This window comes from Suricata suricatta, chromosome 2 (assembly GCF_006229205.1).
Source record: "Suricata suricatta isolate VVHF042 chromosome 2, meerkat_22Aug2017_6uvM2_HiC, whole genome shotgun sequence".
In the NCBI taxonomy this organism is placed as follows: Eukaryota; Metazoa; Chordata; class Mammalia; order Carnivora; family Herpestidae; genus Suricata; species Suricata suricatta.
Window position 1 is genome coordinate 38,879,941 of NC_043701.1, and position 19,146 is coordinate 38,899,086.

Consider the following 19,146-nt stretch of genomic DNA (forward strand, 5'->3'; position numbering starts at 1 on the left):
GCAAAAGAAATTTAGTAAATGGTACTTTTCTATATATCACATTATTGTCAGAGAAGGATTTACATTTCAGGGGAAAGCCAAGGTACTTTAATGTAGAGGACTGTGGAACAGGAGGAAAGAATGGGAAGGCTCCCATGAAGAGAGCATTTATAAATTAATTGTTGAGGCATTAAAAGTTTTGATGATCCAACATGTAAATCTAGTTGTGAAGTCAATTTATCTAGCTTCTTGGTCCATTCCTATTTGTTATTTATGCTTTTAACTTTGGCTTAGACAGCAGCCATAAGTTTACTAAAAGAAATAAATATAAGAGACTTTCTGGGTTTGCCTTAGGGAATCAAACTGATTTCATACATCTTTTCCTTGAACTGCATTAGACCTTTTGAAGATAAATATAACTGTGGACTAGAAAGAGATTGTTGAAGACCTAATGTGATTAGTCTTATCTTGAAAACAGTTATCTTTCCTTCTGAGGTAAAGATGACTTACTTTTGAAGTTCACTGGAAAAAAGAAAATATTTTCTTTAAGTGGATACTCATAACTTAGTTGTAATGGTTTTTAAGGATTATACAGAAATCCTGGAGAGGAATAATCAGAAAGAGAATATGCAGAACAATAGCTCCTTGGATTTGGTCTTTAAAAATAAACTGTACAGCTTATTTTCCCCATTCTTAAAGATAAACAAATTTTCTAAGACCACCATCAGGAAAATTTACTGATCAAACAGACTACAAAAATAAATTTTTTTATTTTAGGATCTAACAAATAATGGGAAATGGAAAAATGATGGGAAAAGAGCATCAAAAGAAGACTGAAGTGAAATATAGGTGGAAAGAAGTATTTCATGAATTGTGCTAACTTGCTGATAATGAGTAAGATAAATTCTATTTCACAGCACAAAGTCAGCCTTACTACTATGTAAGATTTCAGATTCAAAGGTCACTTCAAAAACTATATATCCAGGTCTTAAATATTCTCTATGACTCATTTGCCTACTAAAAAAAACCCTGATATATTCAAATAGGGGTTTTTCAACCCTAGATCTATGTTACAACGGTTGGGATCTTTTTTTGTTTTTTTAAATCACTAGCTCTCCGTCACAGAAGTTCTGATTTAATTTTCTTGGAATGGGATTGAGTTTTGCTTTAACATACAAAAAACAGAGTGGTGTCCAGAGTTAGACCACTGCCATAGGTATGGTATGACTAAAGTTCCCATTGTCAATACAGAAGCAATCTATTTGTTTCTTTGGTTTTTGTGTTTAGCTATGGAGATTACATCATACTTGTGATATTGTTAACTGACTACCATCTATAACATTTAGATATTTTTCATATCTTATAAAGTCCTGTCTCCTCTGTTTTACTATTTTTTACTCAAGTTTTTGTTCCATTTGTAGAACTTTCTATTGGATCTCCCCTAAATTTCATCTTGTTGAAAGCAAATCATCACTAGAAATAGATGAATATAATCACATTTCTTGTCTGATAAGTGGCTTAATATACATCACCTCATTTGAACTTTATGACAACATGACTCACAAGCTAATTGTTTTTTTGCTAAAGTATTTTATTTACCCTAATAAAATACTAATTTTTGTATTTTATTGCTAATAATAAATTACTAATAATTTTGTTACTAATTTTAAATCATTTTTCTCTGTTAGAGATTTGAATTTTCTTTAATAATTCAGTAAATATGCTTTGAAGCCACTGTATCTGATCTCTGAGGTATCATCCAGAGTGTATATGCCCACAATATGCTGTCAATGAAAAGATCAACACAAAGAACAGGGTTTACTGTATCATCCCATACAGTAGAGCGTGCGCCTGTGTATGTATACAAGAACAGCAAAACATTACCTATAATGTATATACATGCACATATATATATATAAATATATGTATCACACTGTCAATAATAGCCATGTGTAGAAATGGGAAATTTTTACTTCCTATTTTTACATTTCTATAGGGTTTTTAAGTTTGCTTTTTTTAATTAGAAAATTCTTCACTGCATAGAGCAGGCACAGTCCCTGCAGCTCACAATGTTTCTAAAACCCATGAAAATATCCTAATTTACTTGTAAATCAAAAGAAGAAATAAACTTTTTAGGTGGAAAATATTAGTATATAATATTAATATATTCATCTTTATACCAATATAGACACAAAATATAAGTTTTAAAACTTTTATAGAAGAAGGGACCCATAAAAGTTGTAATTCAGCCCTAGGTATGGGCCACTGGTAAAGTAGGAAAACACTTTGATGCTATTATGTCATATATTCTATCAGGCATCCCGTCCTAGAAGTCACAGTACAGAAAGTCTCCAGATGAGTTGAGAAAGACAGATATTATATGTTTTCACTCAGAAATTTAACAGAAAACTATGGGGGAAGGGAAGAGGAAAAAATAATAGTTTCAAACAGGGAGGGAGGCAAACCAAGAGAGACTCTTAAATACAGAGAACAAACTGAAGGTTGATGCAGGGGAGATGGTGGGGAAGAGGGGAAAGTAGGTTTGGGGCTTTGAGGAGGGCACTTGTTGGGATGAGCACTAGGTGTTGTATGTAAGCAATGAACCACGGGAATCTACCCCCAAAACCAAGAACACACTTTATATACTGTATGTTAGCCAATTTGACAATAAATTATATTTTTAAAAAAAGATGCACTGAGTACATGGTTTATTAAATGAATTTCAAATAAATAGCAAACAGTATAGGTTAGTACAGAAATGACATATTCCATTGGGATAGAATCACACTATCTCAAACCCTCCCTCTGTTCCTCCTTCCTTTTCTGCCATTTGCTCTCCTGCATCAGCTTTCCCAGCTATAATATGGCTGTAAGGACCAGAGTTGAAAGTAGTCAAGATGGCGAAGCAGAAGGAAGGTGCCTGGAAACACATGCTTATTTTACAGAAAAGATACGGCGCCCAGACTCCAGCCTAGGAGCTATTGCTCATATAACTTGCTACACAGCTATGGTTTGTTTCTAGGTACCTCAGACAGAGGATACACGGGGGCAGATGGGTGACACAAATGAGTACTTGATTTAAAGGTGAAATAACTGTCATAAAAATTTGGTGCTTCATGAATATGTAATACTTGTTCATTCTATCTCCTATCTGTGTCAGCACACAAATGATCCATTACTTTATCTGTACCTAACATGTTCCAGAAGCTTCTTGCTTCTTATGTTTTACTGTCCTCTATTATTTATTTCTCTTGTTCTCTATGATGCAACAGACTATTCTTCAATAAAATCACAAACATGCAAAAAGTCACCTGACCTGACCACAATAAAATTAAACAAGAACTATACAATAAAAATTTAACTGAAATATCAGTAAGCACAGCCTTTCTAACAAATAAAAAATATTTAAACCTTTTAAGTTTCAATGATGAAAACAAACAGCCACAACAAAAATTCTGTTACCTTTGGTGTAAGTGAACCAACAAGTATTTTAAAAAATCATAAATAAAAGCAATTAATCTAGTATTTATTTTCTTTTACATAAAAACAATTCACCATGATAACTCAATCATTTATGAGAAAGGTTCCTCTTTGTAGAACCATCACAGCTAACTAGGATATTAGCCTATTATCATTTTTTAACTGCCTAATAACATAGAGGTAAAAGATATTGGCAATAATCAATTGCTACTGACAGAGAGAAAAAGGGATTATGTAAGCATAAAAAACTATGAAGTGGTTTTGCCAAAACCTTAAACCTGACTTTGATCAAACATCTAAGTCTACCTCCCAATTTATAGGGAAAAATTTAAGTAACAAATAGAAACATGTTAATAGACACGTGAGAATGTAATCAGCAAAATTCACATTAAAATTCTCTAAGGACATGCCAAGTGGTTTCTTTTGTGAAAAATAAATGCAAAAGAAAAACAGGCATAGAGGAAGAATACCTTTAAAAGAAACTTAAAGGGACATACCAACCACTCGCAGCTTATAAATAAAATTATATAATTTCCAAATTTTGCTTCAAATAATTTTGGGGAAGTAGAGGCTAAGGGTACCAATAAAATTAAGATTGGCCATGAGTAGATAATATCTGAAACTGAAGACATGAAGATTATGATATTGTTTTCTCTACGTATGTAGATCATTGCCATTTCTTATAATAGAAAAAAAAAGAGAGAGAATAGAACCCATACTGGATTTTTTCTCTGTCCTGAGCAACTAGCAATTAGGAGAGAAATGAAAAAATAGACAATTTGACTATTTAGAAAAATAATGATAAAAAATAGGACAAATGCATGAGTTTAAGTCAGGGTAAAGTCAAAATTTTTCCCTAATGTTTTTCTTATCTAACAGAGAGAAAAGACATTAGCTATTCATTCATTTTCTGAATGCAAAAGGAGAAATAAAAGTAGTATTCAAAGGAAAAAAGAAAAAAATGAGCTAATAACAGTAACATCAAATACACTTGAATTAGATTACACAAAGATAAAGTAATCAATACTTATATTCAAGGAATAAACAAATAATTAGACCCTTGAGAAGTCTACTAAAAACTAAAAAAATAGAAATAATTATAATTAGAATGAGAATAAAATGTATTAAAAAGAAATACAATAAATATAAGCTATAATGAAAGTATAAATTGCATACTAATACATTTGAAACTATTATCAGGGACTCTTATTATTTCTAAAACAAATGATCTATAATCACATCTAATGTATACTCAGAGTAAAAGTCCAGGTCAATAATATTTTATATTAACATATCAGTAAAAGCGATAAGGAATAAAGTATTACTTGTAAGTCACTCTTTTAAAAAGTAGGAAAAGAGTACTATTACCTGAATATAATTATGACTTTCTATTTCAAATGAACAACTAGATTCTGTCTCCTTTACGGTTCTTGGTTTTCTATCTTGCTCAGTCACCACTGTTGTAGTGCCATCTTTATTTATTTCTTCCCAGAAAAGAAAAGTTTACCTTAAAAATTTTTACTTTTCAGCTTCATTTTCTCTATATTTATTACTGACATTATTCAACAAAGAAATTTCCTTCAGAATAAAGTCTATCCTCTTTAGAATGACTAAATTTATTAACTTTACATTTATGCATCAAATAGTTGAGTATCTATTATGTATTTGGTCCTTCATTTATCTCTCTGGTTCTATTTTTCAATTCTTTATTTATAATAGCAAAACTAAAACAAAACAAACAAACCAGAAAATAGAAACCTTCTCGATGCCACAAACAGGTGAAGTCTGTACTCACCTCTTCCAACCCTTATCCTATTTTATTGTTTTCTTTATACCTCTTATAATCCCCTGATATATATTACATCATTATTAGTTCATTGGCTGTCTTAATTTATAGAAAATCAGCCATATTATGTGAAGGACTACAAAGTTTATGGCCTTTAGTGATGAATTCCTGGCACTGAAAAAATGCCTGGCACATACAGGTGTACAATTAATAGTTGTTGAAAAATGTCAATAGATAAACAAGAAGTAAACCATGATATATCCCCAATCTATGGGATGTTGTCATCTTAATAAAAATTACAGTCACAGACATATCAAGTTTTAATTAAATATTTTCTTAGAAAATTCACATGACAGGGTGCCTAGGTGGCTCAGTTGGTTAAGCGTCCAACTTCCACTCAGGTCATGATCTCACGGTTCCTGGTTTGAGCCCCGCATCGGGCTCTGTGCTGACAGCTAGCTGAGAGCCTGGAGCCTGCTTCGGATTCTGTGTCTCCTTCTCTCTCTGCCCCTCCCCTGTTCACGCTGTCTCTCTCTCTCAAAAATAAATTAAAACATTTTAAAAAATTAAAAAAGAAGAAAATTCACATGAAATACTTAAGTATTACCATATAATAAATTACAACTACAACACAAAAAACTATGAATAGATAAAACAGCTAAAAGGAGAAGTGTTACCCATTCTTATACCAATGTTACCATATTAATAAATACCTACAACAGTGTTAAAAAGGTGATATTCCTTCTGCTCTATTTTTTAAATTTTTTAAATGTTTGTTTATTTTTGAGAGAGAGGAAACATGAGTTGGGGGAGGTGTTCAGAGAGACAGGGTGACACAGAATGCGAAGCAGGCTCTAGGCTCTGAACTGTCAGCACAGAGCCTAACACAGGGCTCAAACCTACGAACCTTGAGATCATGACCTGAGCTGAAGTCAGATGTTTAACCGACTAAGTCACCCAGGCTCCCCTCTTCTGCTCTATTTTTTAAACTACCATTGAGATTTAGGAAATGTTTATAATATGAAACTCACATGATATATGATATATTTGAAATCATTATGCTTCAGCTTTTGTTTTCAATGAATATACTGATTTTTTTTGTTAATTTTATTTATTTTTGAGAGAGAGACAGAGACAGAGTGTGAGCGGGGGATGGTCAGAGAGACAGGGAGACACAGAATCAGAAGCAGGCTCCTGGCTCTGAACTATCAGTCCAGAGCCCGACATGAGGCTCGAACCCACAAACGGTGAGATCATAACCTGAGCTGAAATCGATCCCTTAATTGACTGAACCACCCAGGCACCCCTATACTCATTTCCTTTAGGTGAAATGTTTTCTGGTTTTTTGTTGTCAGATAAGGTCTATAAACAAGGCAGGTTTTATAGAACATGTGCATAATAAAAGAAACCAAAGAAAATGAATGTAGTAAATATTTACAATGAAGTTATATAACTTCATGTCTCAGAGTAAATAAACATTAAATAATACCCAAAAACCAGGTAAGTGTTTTACTCTTTTGTGTTATCTCCATTAAGGGTCATGAACAGAACTGCTTTATCTTCCATATAAATAATGGATTTTATGATCTTAGTAAAAAATAATTCTCTGAAGATAAAAATGTTTTGATATCAAGTAATAGTGATAGCACATCTATGCAGAACATATGGTACAGATTTTTCATATAAATCCTAAACTTAAGATTGATCAAAATCTGAATTAGCTAACAATTATCCTTATATGGCCTATATTATAGAACTTCAGAGAAAGTATCATTGAAAATATAATCTAGTCATTCTAAATATGGTTTTTCAAAAGAAAAACAAAAAGTTGCAATTGTGACAAAAATATATGTAACTATATATACTCCTCACAACAAGTGTCTTGTTACTCCTCGCAACAAGTATCTTGTTACACGTTTATTATATTTAAATATAAAATTAAATCAGTGACATTTTGACTTATTCATGCATTCCTTTTTCTCAAACTTTTCTAAATTTTTTCTAACCTGGCATGTGGCCAGGGTAGACTGGAGAGGTCTCTTTCAGAGAGTTGCATTTGAGCAAAGACCTGAATGAGGTCCTAATAATAACCCATTATTCTTAAATGAATTAATGAATTTGCCTTCAAATCACAATAATCACAAACCTTTAGAACTGTAATTGACCATAAATATCTAGTGCAATTCCTTTATCCCATACATTGAAATTAAACCCCAGATGCTATACAAATAAGCAAGATGGCCAAATGTTGATCAAGGAAATCGGCAATTTTAAAATGCCAAAAATTTAATTTTTTTCTGATAAGTAAATTCTCAATTGTACTGAATGTTGCTTGAAAGAATATAGAAATGGTTCTATTTCTTTGCATTCTGCATTCAACGAGGTACTGGCCCACTCTAGTACAGTAATAAAAGTCATAGATTTTACAGTTATGGAAATGGACATAAATCCAATGTTTGCCCCTTACTAAACATATAACCTTGGAAAAGTTATTTACTTCCAAAATTCAGTTTCTTTATCTGAAACATAGGGATTGAAACTCCTAGCAGTTTGTTGTGAGGTTTAATTATAATAATGTTCCTAAAGTATGTACTATTGTTTAATAAATAACTTCTGTTATTTTAGTAAATATTCAATAAAAACTTAATACATGAGTTCAACATTATATAGCTTATGTAAATTATTTTAAAATAATATAATCTCATTTATATTTTATAAACTTTTATAATCTTATTTCAGAGATTTGTTATATACTTTTTATTATTTTTAAATTATAATTATTATTCCAATAATACACTAGGTTTTACATTACACAAATAATATTATTTAATAAATGGTAGAATTAATATTTACTTAAAAATAAGATCAGGATATAAAGACATGGTATATATTTAAGACTGTGCTACAAGATTTCAACTTGAAATACAATATCTATGAATGTATTAGAGTTATAATCTATGGATTCAAAACAAGATAAGGCCATTTTTGAAGTGATATATGAACAGTAAGAGACATAAAACAAGATACAAATCTCAGATGTGGTTCTTCTACAAAATAGCCCAAGTGCACTTAATACAGCCATCATCCATGCTGTTGCTTCTTATCTTGGCATCTGAAAATCTCTCCCCAGTGAAATTCAAAGATGAGCCTTAACTGCCTAGATCTTAAACAGCAGGAGCTATTTATTCTCAGGAACAGCTCTGAACTGTTATAATAAATTACAGTTTGACCAAATGGCATTTGATGTCTACTTCTCTTTGATAAAATGGGAAATCTTAAATATTTATTTTCTTAATAAATATAATAAATATATATGACTTATAACTGAGAAACAATATATAGCTTAATTTTTTTATCTAACAGGAAATCACAACAGGTCAAAAGTATATGTTTTGTAAATGCCTAAGAAAGTGTAATTTAAACATGGAGCAGGAGCAGTTTCTGTGACCAAAGACTAGAGCTTACTGATGGGCATTTTCTTTCAGAGTGAGAGGTTTCTCAGTGAGCATCACATTCAATGCCACTCACCCAAGGAATATTTTATTTTTCTATTCTTCTTTACCAGAAAGAAAACCTTATTTTTTTAATAAAAGTAATATAGAAAAGCCCCATTACTGAAGTAGAAGTAGAATGCTCTAAAGGCATATTCACTTTAAAAAATACATTTCCTTTTGTGAGTTATAAACATCTAATGATAGCCACGTGATCATCAATTTCATAACCAAATTCAGCATGATTTTTATAAGCTAATGGTTAATTTAGCTAAACAAGATATCTGAAATTAACCTGGTCTATCTGAAAAACTCATAATTATTGTAATGTTTGTCTTCAGGATAACTGACACATTTAGCTAAGGATATTTATCTCAGCCACATAAGAGGACAGATATACATACATACTTAGAAAATAATACCTATAAAACCTAAATATTTATGCTAAATTGCAAAAGTTTCAATGACTCTTTTGATGCTAAATATATCTTAAATATATGCTGAAGCTAATTATTACTATTTCCAATTTCAACAGCTTCTCCATTTTGGAAGGTGTTCATCCTTGTCTTTGACATAGAGTTAATACATTAGCACTTCTTTCCTTTTTCAACCAAAAGCAAAAGCCACCCTCCCCTAACAAAAAAATACCTTTAAATTTAAAACAAATATCCTAAATAAAAACTGTTAAACAGTTCCAACTTCTTTGCAAATGCAACCAAGCTATGCATCCACATATTCACAAAGTCATCTCATTCTGCTCTGTTTTGTATCTTATAACATTTTTCTCTCTGAAAATGCCTCTATTTTATCCAAATACTGTTGTGATGGCCTTTGGCTAAAATTGTGATCTTCTAACCCATGTAACCTAAATTACTTATATCTATTACTGACTGCTTTCCAATAAAAATAATATAATGCTAAGATTCTTTAAGAGAGACAGCATTTAACACAATCATTTAAAAATATTTTACCCAAGAAAATTGTTAAGTACTTTCTAAGCAAAAAAATAAAACTTTTTCTCTTGAAGCCAGCTGCAACAGGAAGTGATTAGAAATCTTTATCCCTAATGCTGCTTCATGATGATAATCGGCTACTGATGGAGGTAAACTAGTTTCCCTGAAGACTACCATTTCTCAATTTTTTTTTTATTTTAGTGATGCTACAGTCCACATCTGCAAACAATCCCACTCACAAACAGCTTTGTCTGATTCATAAGGGTCATCCAGAACTTCTAATAAATTTTTGGTGAAAAAACTTAAGTCATTCAAAGCTAACTGGAGTCCCAAATCTCCTTGAAGGTGAGCTAAGTTTATATAGATGGCAAGTTCGTATTCAACTGAAAATTATAAATCAAACTGTAAAGTAAACATTTGTGTGATATTATGGCCCTGTTTTGAATGAGATAATTTGCTCATTCTATTTCACTAAGGTTAAAACGAAAAAATCAAGGGGCACCTGGGTGGCTCAGTCAGTAAAGCGTCCAACTTTGGCTCAGGTCATGATCTTGCAGTTCATGGGTTTGAGCCCCTCATAGGGTTCTGTGCTGATAGCTCAGAGCCTGCAGCCTGTTTCAGATTCTGTGTCTCCCTTTCTCTCTGCCCCTCCCCCACTGGTACTCTGTCTCTCTCTGTCTCAAAAATAAACTACAGAAGAAAAATTTTTAAAAAACTGAAAAATCAATAATATGTAAAGCATGTATCTTCCAACTTGAAGTAGGATTCAAAGACATGCTTATAGGTGACGGTTATCATACAGATGTCTGATCAAAGTTAGCATTCATTTTAACATTTCTTTTTAAATGTATTATAAAAATGCAAAAAAAAGCACACCAAAAAAAGCACATAGTAGTCTATAAGGAAATTAATATTTTATACATAGTAAAAATTGTTAAATATTACAGAATTTCTAGACTTCTCTACCTATGGAGTCCCCTATTTCAATAGCCCATGAGTCAAGTAATCTCAAAAATTTTTAAACTTTCTAGTCAAAATTCACTTTTGATCTTTCACCATACATTTTTCCAATAATTGGAGTAAAAACTACATTCACAGTAAGCTAAAGGAAAATCTGGTTAAATATGAGACTACTTTGCCTTTCAAATCACATCTTTTCACATCCCTACTCTGTGACACATGAATTCCAATTGTCTCTGCCATTCTCCTGTTTTCAGAGGTTCAGGGAATAGTGGTAACAGTGTAACCAATTCTTTCCCAGATTTATTTGGAAACCAAGAAAAAGTTATATAAAGAAGATCTATATTTACATATACTCATATCTATATCAGTATCTTTATTCTTCATTAACATTCCTATTATGACAATTCTTTTGGGATAAATCCTTTCAAGATAGATATTTTCCTCTTTTATGCCCATCTAAAATTTAGATTCTGGTTTCCAAAAATAACCTCTCTCTTTAAGCAAAATCTTGCCTTCTCAGGGAGTGATGCTAGAGGACATTCATGTTAGAACTCACCATAGAAACCTAGATACTTGGATAAAAGCTATACATGCATTGAAGATAAAAAGAAAATTATTTTCTAATTGGCTTCTTTTTCTGCACTTGTGGAATAAGGTATTTATGGTCACTTTATAAAGATGTATATACATGGTGAATGAATTCTAGGCTGCTAATTAGTCAACTATCCTTTCCTCTGTAGTTTCTTCATGTCCTATAAAAATTGCCAAGCTATAATCAATGAAATCTAGAAACTAAAAATTCCAGAGCTTGCTAGGCTCTGGATTCACTTACATGTTTAATGGTTCTCAACTCTGACTTCACATTAATATTAGCCTGGAGAATTTTTGAAATACTGATACCTGGGCCCTATACTTAAGAGATTCAGTTCAAGGGCATCTGGGCGGCTCAATCTGTTGGTGTGTCTGACTCTTAATTTCAGCTCAGGTCATGATCCCAGGGTGGTAGGACTGAGCCCCTCAATGGACTCCATGCTAAGAGTGGAGCCTGTTTCAGATTCTCTCCCTCCCCACCACTCATATGCTCGCTCTCTCTCAAATAAAAAAAAGATAAAGAGATTCAACTCAATTATTCTTGCACTAATTGAGGCCTAAACTTCAATGTTTTGAAAAGCTTCTTAAATTACTCTAATGCACAGCCAGAGTTGACTAGCTTAATGTAGTTAGAAGAAATCAATGTGATAACAGGAAAAATATAAATTTATATATACTGATTTAGTATAATATAGTATAGTATAGTGCATATATCCAATCAGAGTATTCTTTGGAAACATGACACTGTATTGTAGTAACACAGAATTTACTAAGGACAGATTCCTTTAGTCTATGATTCAATTTCAAAATGAAATATAGCTTGTTGTTGTTGTTTTTGGTAGTAATCCAGATTTAACATTGATTAAAAGTACACATAGGACAGAAAATAAACTGAAATGTCTCATAAGTTCAAAAGGTATTTCTAATTGTTTTATTTTATGTATATCTATTGTGGATTTTTTTTTTCCTATTCTTCAGTCAGCTGCTCACCTCCACAAGTTACATGGTTTGTGCTGACAGTAAAGAGTGAATGAAGAGCACAGCACTCGCACTGAAACAAACTCATTGTAGAATCATCAATATGAGATAAGGGTATGCTTCCAACTCCATGAACCCGGGATAGTAAAACAGTAAGTGCTTTCATCTTTTAAGTGAAATTCAGACAAGGAAGACTATTCATTATTTACTTTATTTCTAAAGTAGGTATTTATATGTCATCAAAACTGAAGTGTATATTTTTATTGTGTAATTTAAAATAAGGAGAGTCACACCTACACATAGGTCTTCTAAATAGTCAATAATGAAAATTTTAACACCTAAGGACTATTCAGTCATCTGGATCCTCTTTTCAAATAAAGGACCTTTCAGAGCTGTACCTTTTCCACTGACTTTCTCAGCCGGGGTAACTGATAAATAATGGGAACTTAGTGGAAGCTGTCTCTGGATGACAGGAATGTCAAAGGTGGAAACTATCACACAAATAGTTGTTAGAATCTGAAAAGGTAAAAAAATAAATAAATAAAATAAAATAAAAGAATCTGAAAAGGTAATAAATCTGGCAAATACAAGAGGGAATACAAGTTAACAAGGACCTTAAGCCAGGAAATTAATAGCTAGGAAACAGAAAGAGGTCACACTCACCTACATCTTGATTTAAAGCACATGCTAAAATTCTGGAAAAGCACATAAATGACTTTAATTTACCTTAACCTTTTTGATAGTATAGTGTTACCAATTGTTAGAAATTTAAAGCATCTTAATTTGAGGAACAGATGGATTTACATAGGAAAAACCAGAATAGTAGTCATTTTTAATTTCAATTGGCAGTTTTGTCAAAGGCTTTCAATTTTCTAAGCAGTATTTCACCTCAACTCCTTACACAGGCTTTAAAGATTCTTAATAAAAGAACACAATAGGGGCATCTGGGTAGCTAACTTGGTTAGCATCTGACTCATTATTTTGGCTCAGTGGATAAGCCTTCTACTCTTGATTTCAACTCAGGTCATGATCTCATAGTTGGTAAGATCAAGCCCTGTGTCCAACTCTACACTCACCAACATCACAGGGCTTGCTTGAGATGAATGCTATCCTCTCTCTGTCCTTCCTCTTCTCACTCTCTCAAAAATAAATTAATACACATTAAAAAATAAAAGAACACAATAAAATTAGTACTTTTCCAATATGATTATTGAGAATTAAAGTCCTTAAGTATGAAATCTGTGGAATGGCAGTGGGGCTACAGTGACGAACTCTTCAGACAAAAATAAAATTGTAGAGGTAGAAAGGAAGTAGACATGTAGATAAAAGGCAACAAGATATTTTACACACACATACACACATGAACTGTCACCTGTCTGCCATCAGGAGAAGCCCTTACTGCGAGTAGCAAATGACAGTATAGCTCAGAGAGCCAAGGGATGCCCATGCAGATGCTAGATCTACTCTCCAGCTATGAAGACCCTCACACAGATGAGACCCTAGAAACACACACACTCAAACATTTACCAGGTATTTGCTGAATTATTACTAAGAACAGAAATCAGGTAGGCCCTGATGATACAGAAGGTAAGGGAAAAATACCATGGTCCCTACCTTAATGAAGTTTAAAGACCCTCAAGGACTTAAAACCCTTCCATCATTAACCACCCCCCCCCCACACACACACAAGGGGCACTTGAATGGTTCAGGCAGTTAAGCATCCAACTCTTGTATTTGGCTCAGGTCATGATCTTGAGTTCATGAGTTCAAGCCCTACATCCAGCTCTGCACTGACACTGAGGAGCCTACTTGAGGTTCTCTCTCTCTCTCTCTCTCTCTCTCTCTCTCTGTCTCTCTCTCTCTGTGTCCCTCTCCTGATTGCATGCCTGCTCTCTCTCTCTTTCTCTCTCTCTCTCTCAAAATAAATAAACTTTAAATAATAAAAATAAGACAAAGAAATAAAACTCTTCCATCATAGTGTAGGAGAACATCCATATATTACAATGTTGGTGGCATATGGAATGGTCTTGGAAAGGTATGGAATGATCTTGGAAAGTGAGTGAGGTTAGAGTAGATAAGCATGTAGAGAATAGGCATAGTGAGATTTTAAATAATACTACACATTTGACCTCTTTTTTCACAGCAGGTAAAGCTTGGATTATATATACTTGTGGCATTAAGGATAAACTAAAGTAAGACTGTATGACATCAATAAGAATTATAAGACACTTGCAGGAAGGGGAAGGCGAACCTTTATGAAATCTACAAACAGAAATTCTGGTTGGTTTTTGGAAAGGAGAAAAGGCAGAGCTTTTAAATAACCATTCAAAAAACAAAAATAATTTTTAGAAAGATGAGAAAAACGAAGAGAGCGATAGAGGCAGAAAAAGACAAAGTCTTTGAGTCAGTGGGCTAGAGAACTCATTCATGAGTTCAATCCTGAGAAGTGTATGCCTGGAATGCAGCCAAGGCAGTCCAAAATGTTGCAGGGCACCTCAGAACCTGAGTTCCAAATCTAAGTTTTATAAGCAGAATCCATAATTACCAGCAATGCCCCTATTCACTTACTGTCTTATACTAATCGTAGACTATTATTCTGGTTCGATAAAATTCAAGAGGACCAAATTTTTGTCCTGGAGCCAAGAAGGCCTGGGTCAGATAGATAAAGATTTACTTTTTCTATGGAATGATTTAAAAATAATATATCGAGGTAACTCAGTCAATTAAGCATCTGACTTCAGCTAAGGTCATGATCTCAACAGTCCCTGGGTTCGAGCCCTGCGTCGGGCACTGTGCTGACAGTTCAGAGCCTGGAGCTTGCTCAGATTCTGGTCTCCCTCTCTCTCTGCCCCTCCCCTGCTAGCTCTCTGCTCTCTCTCTCAAAATAAAATAAAGACATTAAAAAAACATTAAAAAAATAATAATGTATCAAGTTTATGGGTAGAATCAGGAAAAAATTAATATCTATTAATGTGTGCACTACTTAGAATTTGTAACATGCTAAAAACAGAGCCTAATAAGGAGATTAAATCTGAAAATCATTTAAAAATCAATCTGTGTCTATTTTAAACTATATATTTTTTCCTACTTTAAGAAAAACAGTTATGTATAGGAGCAGAGTCATTATAAAGACTTTGGAAGTTCACTGTATAGGAGTGATTCACTTAAATGTTCCTTATTCCATTTATAGACATCAAAGTATTTTCAAAAATCACTTAAATGTGGATACTCATTTTCACATGCATGAATACTTATAGATATGTTATAGTATATGTATATTTATAGTAAATGTAAAAACAAAACCAAAAAAGAGGAATTAGGTATTTAACATGTTTTATTTCATGACTGATAGGTATGTATGTACGTGTACACAAACTAAGTTTGTCTCAAAGTTATTCATTCATTAATGTGTCCTTCATTTTGTAAGGAGACAACTACTTTGAAGTATGGATTCAAATACAGTTGCACAGTCAACTTAATTCACAAGGATTAAATCAAAACAAAATACATGCTGCTAATTGTATCTTTGATTTGCTAATCCTTTACCCTGGACTGGACCATATATGGCATTGGAAACTTTCCTGGATACTTTCTCCTATAATTTTCAACAGCTAAATATGGGCAAAGAAAACTAATATAGGTGTTCTTGGAATCATCCTCAATAAAGTAACATTTTCAAATGCACTAAGATATTGCATTTAGAACAGAATACAAAATTACATGTATTCACAATCATATGTATTCACAAAAAGAGAAAAAATAGTTATGCTCATCAGACATAACTGCTTTTATGTTCTGTCCTTTATAGAGAATGATAAGCCAACATTCAAAGAGTCAATATTAGCCAATGTCAGCTTTGAGGTATTTTTGTAACCAATTTTTTGGTCATTAACTCAGACCCACAGTGCTAATCACAATCAGCCACAAGCACAATAATAAAAAATGACTGCAAGTAAAGAATTGTTTTTTTTTAACCTCAACTTTAATAATCTCCATTTCTTTTTAAGAAAAAAATAATGCATTGCTTCAATCAGGAAGAATTTTACTTTAGCTCAATGGAATTTATTTTTCAGATTATTGTGCTAACCCATAGCTTTATAGCTATATTCAGCAAGAGACTTTTAAGACTATGATTCCAGACTTTTTTTTAACATTATTTGAGAACAGCTTTAATTTTCAGACTTTGTTACTTCCCAGAGGCAGAAACTCAAATAGTCCCAAATACAATATGAAATGAAAATCAGCCAAACAAATTCAGTGCCAAATATGCTGGGCAAAATTGCAGACCCGGAAGGAGGTGAGTTCACAAGAGGGTGAATAAAAGTTGGGCAGAATGAGTTCTAATTTGCCATAAGGATTCATTCCTCCAGCAGGAGAAAGTGCCTACTTAACTGTTCACTGGAGTACTGGAAATTATTTACTAGCTCTATCAAACTAGTTATAGAAACAGGCATCATTAGGGAGAAAAAAGGAAGTCTGGAGTATAGCAGAATTTACATTGACAATTTACCTGAAATGGTATCACAGTTTACTCTAAAAAAAGTAATTTTGTTTCATTTTAGTTCTATTCAACATCAAAAGAAAATGAAAAACGGCAAACACATTAATATACAACAATTCATTCATTAATTAATTTTCTATCTACAAAAAATACTAAATTTTCAATTTTGTTCCTGTTTGGTTTTATTGTCCATTTCACTAAATTATTATTAAATGTAGGACTGCATGCATCAAATAAAAACAATCTCATTCTCAGAATATAAAAATAGTAAATTATTTAATTTCCAAGTAATTCCCACAATAAATTTAAATTATGTCAAAAATAAATTCATTTCCTTTATGATTCTGGTTACTGTCTCCTCTGAGAAACAGAAGCAAAACAACAACAAACAATTAAGTAGATACAAAATAAAGCACCAAATCATTATTTATATAGTTTTGAGATCATTCTTAGTAACTAATAAATTTCACAATTTACATTTTTTTTAAATAGTATGATTACCCTCAACCACACACAGCCAAGTTGTTTTTCTATATTATTCTCACACGTCACTGTTGGGTATCCTGTGATAAATGAGGCTTCCTCTTAAATTTGTATCTTATTTTTAGGGAGTCTATAAGCATCTAGTGCATGACTATTTTTCCTTATTTTCATATTTACATTGCACTTTATTCCCTCATTTAACCATAAATCTCTAAAACAGAGACCATTGTTATCGGTTAGGTCAAATAAGAAAGAGACATTTAAATTTCAAAGGCCATTTATAGTGAATATTCAAAGTTGATGTGAACCACAAAATCTCCAATCTGAAGGATGCATCAATAGAACTTGAAGAAAATATTCACTCTACCCTTGAAGGGAAATTAAAAAATGCAAATCTGAATCTATAGCTAGTAAAATACATAAATGAGCACTAATCAAAATGGAAGATAAATGTCATCCTTCAACTGTAAGAAAGATATATGAACTTATTACATTGTTTAAGCAAATTCATTAATTAAATTATCAAGAAGCTGCTTAAGTGCTGACACAGAATATAGAAATAGAACAGCAATAAAAATCATAGCATAATTTAAATCTTTAAGTATAGCTTAAATATCAGTTCTGTCTCACTTTCTATATATCTCTTATATTAATGCCCTGTTTCGGCTTTCCATTACTATGTTATATAAAAGAGTGAACATCATTCATCTCTTCCTGATTTTAGGAGGAAAACCTCAGTGTTTCACTGTTAAGTATGATGTTACTCATAAGTTTTTTAGAGGTGTTCTCTATGAGAGTGAAGAAATTTCCCATCACTCTTTATTTGCTGAAAGTCCTTATTCAAAATCAGTTTGGGTTTTGTCAAATGATTCTTCTGCACTGATAAAACCATGCAATTTTTCTCCTTTAGTCTATTAACAATGATGGATAAAATTGATGGATTTTTAAATATTGAAACAACCCTGTATTCTTGGAATGAACCCCATTTTGTTGTGATAGGTATAGTTCTCGATATACAGATGGATAGATAGATAGATGGATTTTTGAATATTAACTATTCCTGGATGAACCTCATTTTGTTGTTTTGTGTTTTATATATATATATGGATGGTGTATTATATATATTATATATACATACATGTTTTTTTATATGATAATGGAATTGTAACAATGCTATATATTTGTATAATTGCATACAATTATACAATTGTACATATAAATGTGTATGTAAAATTGTATATACAAATGTGTATATATATATATATTGTATATACAATGGTTTGGGTATTAAAGTAACACTGGCTTCATAACATTAGTCAGGAAGTGCCAATTTTTTCTATTTTCTGAAAAGAGATGTATATATTTTGTTTTCATTCTTATTGAAATATGAACCCTAGTGACATCATCTTGTGGATTAAAATATTTTACTAATTATACAACTATACAAATTATCTACACCATTTTAAGTTTCCTTGGGTAGTTTTTCCTCCCAAAGAATTGGTCCTTTGCACTTAAGCTTTTAATTTAGGTGTGTAAATTTGTTATTCCCTTGTTATCCTTCTAATATCTTCAGAGTTTGTGTTAATATGTCCTCTTGTATTCTTCACATTGGTAATTTGTATCTTCCTTCCTTCCTTTCCTTTCATCAATCTTGTTAAAGGTTTGTCAATTTCATTTATTTCTTTAATGAACCAGCCTTTAATTTCAATTATTTTCTTTACTCACTTTTTATTTCCTGTTTCATTCCCTTAAGCTCTTATTTCTTTAACTTTCTTTGGAATTATTTTGTTCTTTTTTACTTACTTGAAGCTAAAACTGCAATTATTGTTTTAAGACATTCTCAATTTTAAAATGAGCACTTGGTGCTGTAAATTTCTCTTTAAGGATTGCTTTGATGCATCCCAGAACTTTTCATATGTTGTATTTTGTTTGTAAATAATT

General features: G+C 32.1%; 1 pseudogene; it reads right to left on the reverse strand.

Moving 5' to 3' along the window:
• The window catches only part of LOC115274841, a 47,035-nt pseudogene that overhangs the window by 15,014 nt on the left and 12,875 nt on the right, over positions 1 to 19,146 (reverse strand).